A 7,845-nucleotide genomic window follows, 5' to 3' on the forward strand; every position below is an offset into this window, starting at 1 on the left:
TGGCCTTGGGCGCACGAACGGTGACAATCGCTATGCAAGATAGATTTTTCTGAAGAGATTTCTGAAGTGCATTTAAATGAGTAGGCCTAGACTCAGTGAATCAGGTGGGTTTCAGGAGGTGGAGGACTGGAGCAGGAAAAAAAACTAACAAAGATTGCCCAGATTGTTCTAAAGGACCAGAAGCAGGCTGAAGGCAATCTGAAAGAGACAATGAACTGTACAGCCCAAAGATGCTCTTTCAAACCTCGGTACAGAGAAGCCCCTGCCTCTGCCTCCTGGACATGGCATCACACTTAGCCTACCACACAACAAAAAGGGAGACATTATGATCCGTATTCAAAACAAAGAAAAAAGAAAAGAAAAAAAACTACTGCTGTTTGGATACACTGTGGTAGCTGTACACTGTAAAGCAAAAAAAAATGAAAAAATGAAAACTTGCCAGAAGTGTCCTTTTCTTATATTTTTGTGAAAGTGGAAATACTGTCATTTTATTAAAAAAAAAGGATTTCAACTCATTGCAGTGGGAACTGTGATATCATGTGCCTTATTCAATACTTTTTTGTTCTCACAAAAAGATGGACATGTAACTGTTGTACTAGCCAAAATGCCTAACACATCCAATGTCTAGTCTGTTACTTTGAAACAACATGTTTTGATAATGTTTATAAATGTGCTGTAATCCACATATTCTTTTTAAAAAAAAAGTATATATTATTATAATTATTATCTAACATGTTATCTTTTTTATTCTTTGGAGGGGTGGGGAAAATATAATAAAACCCCTTTTTTCATATATTTGATTTGGTTTCTTATTGCCATCACTACATAATAAATGGAGAGTGCCACCTAGTGGACACACAAGTGTAGAGCTTGTGCCAGAGAAAAAGGACAAATAAAAGAATAAATAAGCGTGCGCGCGTCCATGTGCACGTTGCGTGCACGTCAGATTTAAAAACAAATTTAAAAAAAAGGGGAAAAAAATATTCTTTTTCTTCTTTTTATTTTTTAAGACGTCAAAAGGCGTCATTGGCAACAAGGTACATACGGGAAAGGCGTCATTAGGCGCCATGTGGCATGTAGCCAAAAGACTCCCGAGAGGATCGATAACCACCGATGACAACCACCGATGAAGTATGATTTGATTACTTCTAACACGACAAGTGACGGGACTGCGATGGGCCGTCAAAAACACAATATTTTGTTAGAATTGGAATCATTGATTTAAATTAGAGTTATTCACTTTGGATGACGGACCAGCCGGAAATGACATTGAATGTTGCCCAATAGACTCTCCCAGGCTGTAAACTGGTGCGCTCTGTTATGAAACGAGGAATGTTCCTTTTTTTTGATTAATCTCCGTCTATGGCGACAGGTGAAATTATTTAATAGGACGGAGACCTCCGTCTGGGGCGACAAGAGTGTTAATCGTATAGGCCTAAGTCATACAATATGATATTTGTTTCAACAATCACTTTGAACGAGCTGGTATTTTATTCTCAAATCAATTCAACATTCTTTGGTATACAAGCAACAGGTCAAAGAACGTCATCAACTATAATGTATAATGTATAGATATAAATCTCCCAGGTAGTAAGATACCAGTAAGACACATGTGTGCACGCATCCGCCTATAGGTGACAGCAGACTGCTGGGCGAGCGCTGATGCTTTGGCATGGGGGGGTCAGATGGAATGAATTCTGTACTGGAAATATATATGGAGCATGTCTTGAGTTTACAGGGTTTGATGAGGTCAGATCAACAAATGGAATGTCAGAACAGGTCAGCTCCATACAGGAGATCTATAAGGGTGGCAGCGGGAGCAGTGTCTTGAGTGTACAGGGTTTGATGAGGGCCGAGGTGGGGCCGGGCCTTAATTTTCGGGCCTGTTGAGAACTGTAATTTCCGCTGGCTGCCGGGGGCGGCTGCACTAATAACTTTGGGGCAGGCCCGTCTAGAGTTTAAATGGACAGGTATCAGTCAAAAGGGAGACATCGAAGAGGAAGGATGGATGGGGAAGGATCAACATATGGAATGTCAAAACAGGTCAGCTCCATATATGGAGATCTAAGGGTTTGAGGTTTGACGTCAGATGTAGAGTTGCTGGCAAATATTGATGACATCAGGGATCTCCATATATGGGCATTCCCATATATGGGCTTTTACAAATGTCTTGTTATCTAATAGGCTATCCACGCTATCTAACCATGCGTATCAGCCTCAACATGAAACCCTAGGCAGAAATACCGTAGGCAAACAACCGAAGACCACGCAACGCAAGCAGCGGTCCTCGACGCAAGCAGAGAAAAGTACCCCTGGCGACGTTTGGCAGCAGAGAGCAGGAAGGCTTTTCCTCCTCTGCTCGACTCCCTCTTTCTGAAAGAGGACGACACTTCCGCCGGCACCTTGAGTTGTAAAACGTAAATACGATCGGCAAGATCACATTGAAAGTTAAACAGGACTTCAGATTTTACGGGGGCCAGTTTCGAATTGCAGCCATCCGTAGGTGCCCTTTGAGAGCGGTTTTGAAGGAGTCAAGGGATTCGCATGTCTTAATGACTGTTGGTAGGGCGTTCCACATTTTGGTGGCATAGGAGCGAAAAAGAATTAGTCCCTTGTTTGTGCCGAATCTGGGTTGTAAATGGTTCGTTGCACTCCCTCTGGTGTTGTGGGTGTGGACCGCGTTAACATTAAGGAAGTATCTAGACAGGTACATGGGTATCTTGGTGGTGTATCGAATCTTGTGGACCAGACCCATTGCAAGATGCTAGAAGGACAACATAACATCATCGTTCGAAGCACAGCTTTGCAAACTCGTCTGTGATTATCAGGCCTGGACTGGCCACTTGACGTAATGTCCAGTGGGCCGCCCCCCCTTGCTTTAATATTTTTTTGTCCAGCCCTGGTGATTATCAGTCCCGAACGGAATCCACGGCTGAGGTGTTCAGACGAGAACTCTGTGGAATTTCAACGGAGAACAGAGTGTGTACAAGCTCTGATAATTGTGTATAATTTATCGTCTCCGAATCCTATTCTTCCGTTTGGTGACAATTTGGCCGTTTACAGACGCGACCAACAGACACGACCGATGATCATCCACGGCCACTAGTAATAAACTTCATGTCGCACGGCTTCCTTTGACAATGAATGGTAGACTGCATGGTTTAATCTGCCCTGTGAAAGCAACATCATTTATATGTAGCCTAAAGAGTACATAAAATCCATTAAAAGGAAAATCCTATGGATTTGGTGCCAAATGATTAATTGATTACATCACTAGCAAAAGACGCAAAACTGGGTCAATTCAATTAGAATAAACAAGTTGCAAGCTTGCAAGGCGTCACGGTGAGAGCTGATTGGCCAGCACAGTCAGTGGTACAGTTGGGTGCCACCGATATTGTCCCTTATCATTTGACCCATTTAGGCCTGACCTCAAAATTTAAAAAAATCCTCCAGTTTAAATAAATATTTTCACAATTTTTCAAAAATAGCAGACCTACAAGCTCGTAGCGCGCCACTCGGTGGCGCGCTATGAGCTTGTAGATCTGCTATTTTTCAATAGCTAAATTATAACAATGTTTAAAACACCAAAAGGGGTTCCCGCCCCAAAATGGGTTAATTGTCCTTTTGCGCAAATCACGCAAACCTCAGCAAAAAGAAAAGGACAATATCGATGGCCTCCAACTGTATATACTTCAATATGATGCTATAGTGTAAAACTCACTATATACAGTTATAACTACATCTCAACTCATAACAAATATAAAGTGGCAGTTGTGGCAGTACAGTGTGTACAATCTAATCCGTCATAGCTGCCATCTAGTGGATGAATGGTTGATTGCACATTATAGACCGACGCAAGCCTACAATAGCGACGTAACTCATGCAGGACTATAAGGACTAAATAACCTTGCGTGTTTTGTGTGCGTTTTCCCTCACCCCTCCGCAAGGCAAAGCGGACTCTGTCGAGGCCTTTAGAAGGATGTGACTTCTAGGAGGCTCCATTCCAAAAATGTCTGCGATGACAAAAGTTAGCAGTGATAAGTTTGGCTGACTCTCACCTTCAAATGATCTAAACTAAAGTCACACAAACCAACCCATCGGAGGGTGTTAGATCTGTTGAAGAAGCCTCGCATCAACAAACGCTTTTTCTAATCTTCAAGTCATGCATTAATAATACAACAAACAGGCCCAGGTTGTTAACCCATATAGGCCCGACGTCGAAATAAAAAAAACGTTCGCCCTGAAAGAATATATACCTATTCAAAGATGTGTGCCGCATTTTTACGATTTTTCAAAAATAGCAGATCTACAAGTTCATAGCGCGCCACTCGGTGGCGCGCTATGAGCTTGTAGATCTGCTATTTTTCAATAGCTAATGTATAACAGAATGCTTGAAACACCAAAAGGGGTTCCCGCCCAAAATGGGTTAAAAAACATATCGACGCGTCCTGATGGATATCCTACGCTCATCATCAAAAGCTCCTCCAAATTAATGTTTTAGAATGTTATTAGCTTGTGTGTGTTTCTCCATAATGAAATCGAAGGATTCCAGCTTGCATCTCCACTCCGGCAGCAAAATAAGATTGAACCGGCCAATCGTTATGGGAACGCAAGGCTCTCCAACTACAAAGTGTTGAGTGATGTTTACGGGTAATTGGCCAAAGCAATTATGGAAGGTAAATATGGATTTTCATTATGCCGAAAAAAACATGGCGGTGTCTGAGAAAAGAGTGCGTGACTAAAATTAATTTTCAAAGGCTTCAATTTACATTTTGATTTCCAATGATTCTTTTCTTTCCATTAGGCTTACATTTTCCCTTTTTAATGCTAAGTGTGCAAAATATAAATAAAAATTACCCTAAAAACAGAAATGTATCAAAGTAATATTAATAACGAGCGCATCGCAGTGCATAGCAGTTAGCTTAGCACAGCTAGTGATTCATTTAAAAATCTTCAAAATGCACATTAACCCATTTTGGGCGGGAACCCCTTTTGGTGTTTTAAACATTACGTTATAATTTAGCTATTGAAAAATAGCAGATCTACAAGCTCATAGCGCGCCACTCGGTGGCGCGCTATGAGCTTGTAGATCTGCTACAGTTGGGTGCCACCGATATTGTCCCTTATCATTTGACCCATTTAGGCCTGACCTCAAAATTTCAAAAAATCCTTCTAAATCCTCCAGTTTTCTGAAATAAATATTTTCACGATTTTTCAAAAATAGCAGACCTACAAGCTTGTAGCGCGCCACTCGGTGGCGTGCTATGAGCTTGTAGATCTGCTATTTTTCAATAGCTAAATTATAACATAATGTTTAAAACACCAATAGGGGTTCCCGCCCAAAATGGGTTAACTGTCCTTTTGCGCAGATCACGCAAACCTCAGCAAAAAGAAAAGGACAATATCGATGGCCTCCAACTGTATTTTTGAAAAATCGTTAAAATGTGCTTCAAATCTTTCAGAAAATTGTCATGATTTAGAAAACCTTTTTTTTTTAAATTTCGACGTCAGGCCTGAACGGGTTAACAGACACCTCGGTTCAAGGTAGCTCAGAAGAAAGCCAGCAGTGGAAAAAGAAAAGTATGACCATAACTTCCCTCAACTCTATACTTTGTTTTGATCAAGACTTGTCGTGTATCAAAGGCTACTGTGTGGACAGCGTTCAAAGGCAGTTCTGCTGCAGCACGCGGGCGCTTCAAACGGCCATGGATGCGGTTCGGATGAGGCAAGGGTGACATCAGAACAAGGGAACTTTTTTTATTTGGAATATCACACTTCATCAAAAAAAACCTTGGCTCGGAAAAGTCGCACAGCACTGATGTGAAACATCCCTTTGTGAATCGAGAAACCAGCGGGGGTATCAGATAGCACTATAATGTTAGAGACATTAGCCCCCCTACATTAACAACAGAGCCTCGGTTCAGAGCAGTATAACAGATTCCGCCTGGTTTAAGATTATTCCAAAAGGAGGGGAGTTTCTCTCTTTCTGCCCTTTATCTAACCCGGCCCTCATAAGAAGGCGATTGTGGTTTTTGGTCCCTCTTTCTTTAGACGATCTGCCAAGAAAACTGTGCACCTTGTAAAATAATCTCCCCATTCCTTTTGTCTTAGCCCACTACTGCATGCACAGTAAATTGCTATAGCATGAATTACCTCGCTTTCCCTCCTCGATGAAGGCCGAGGAGTGCTGCATCACATGTCAGACAGCAGGTGGCAGCAGCGGCCCGTGTTTGCTGATCAGCTGAACCCTTGCAGCACCTCAATAGAAGGGGGGGAGAAAACACCCACGTTATAACTATAGCACAACAGAAAAGTACCAACTGTGGTGGATCAATTCAAACGGCAAAATCTTCGGGCGGGGTGGAGTTCATTCCACCTGAACTCCTGCTTCAGCCATCTTATAGCGTGGAAAATGCAACCTAAGATGGCGTCACGCGACCCCCCGTGTCCTCGCCGCCGGTTGGAACGCGTCGACTTTTGGGGGCCGAGCAAGTGCGAGCAGAGGTCTGCCCACGGACGACCACCCCCCCCCCCTGACTAATAGATACCTCCCAGCGTACGGAGTGACAAATCTGAAGAAGGCAAGCGATGTCGTGAACCTCACAGCGGCGTCGTTCGACCTGTCACCCAAACAACATTGTCACCCCTTCCTGCCAACCGCCAACACTGACACCAACACCGTACTGTACGTGCGTGCGTGCGTGCGCACATGCGGTGTGTGTGTGTGTGTGTGTGTCAAGGTGGTGGTGGGGGGAGGGGTTGTAGGAAGGGAAGAGAAGCTGTCACCTGTACAGATGCCACAGCTGCCAGGCGACACAGCTACAATGCGCTCACCTGCCATTGGCAACTGTTAATCACCTCCCACTGCCGAGGGTGACTCACTTTGGGGAAGTGTGTGACAAACACAACATAGGCACGTGCACGCGCACCAGCACAAACAGCTAGCAGCCGAAAGCGATCACACACACGCACGTCGTACACGCACGCGCGCACACACACACACAAACAAGCACACAAACATGACAACTGCACACGCAAGTGCCAAATTCCCCCACACACACAAATATGCACACTTACACACAAACACACCTAAATATAACCACACACACACACACACACACACACACACACACACACACACACACACACACACACACACACACACACACACACACACACACACACACACACACACACACACACACACACACACACACACACACACACACACACACACACACACACACACACACACACACACGAAGTGGAAAAAAAGTCTAATCATCTAAAGGCGCTCATCAGGATCTGGACTGTGACAAGAGTTGTGCACAAATTAGGTGAAATTTGAGTGGGAATAACAATATGACAGGCGGCAGTGAGGCTCCCAAAAGCATCAAGTGTCATCTCTATTTCCAGCCCTGACTCGGAGCTGCCTCGAGTGACAAACAACACCATACTGCTTCTCAATCAGTCAGCCCAGCCCGCTGGAAATTTGGCAAACCTGACAAACACCCTGAGCCCCGGCTGAGTTTTTATTTTCCCCCTCAGGGAAAAATAGGCAGTGATGAAGGTAATATTCCCATCACCTTTAGTTTTGGGTGAGAGGTTGGGAGGGGAGTGGAGGGCAGGGACTGTTCTTTTCTATATATTTTTTTTAGTATTTTATTTTTCCACATTCACGAAACTGACCCAGAGAAGTGAGCGCTGCCATCAAACTCGACAGTGAATAACGCACAACCCTATAATTCCAGTACTGTACGTGAGTGTGTACACACACACACACACACACACACACACACACACACACACACAGTAATCCACCCCATGATCCTTTGCGGCGGAGGA

The sequence above is a fragment of the Electrona antarctica genome, assembly GCF_951216825.1.
Source record: "Electrona antarctica genome assembly, chromosome: 23".
Classification (NCBI taxonomy): Eukaryota; Metazoa; Chordata; class Actinopteri; order Myctophiformes; family Myctophidae; genus Electrona; species Electrona antarctica.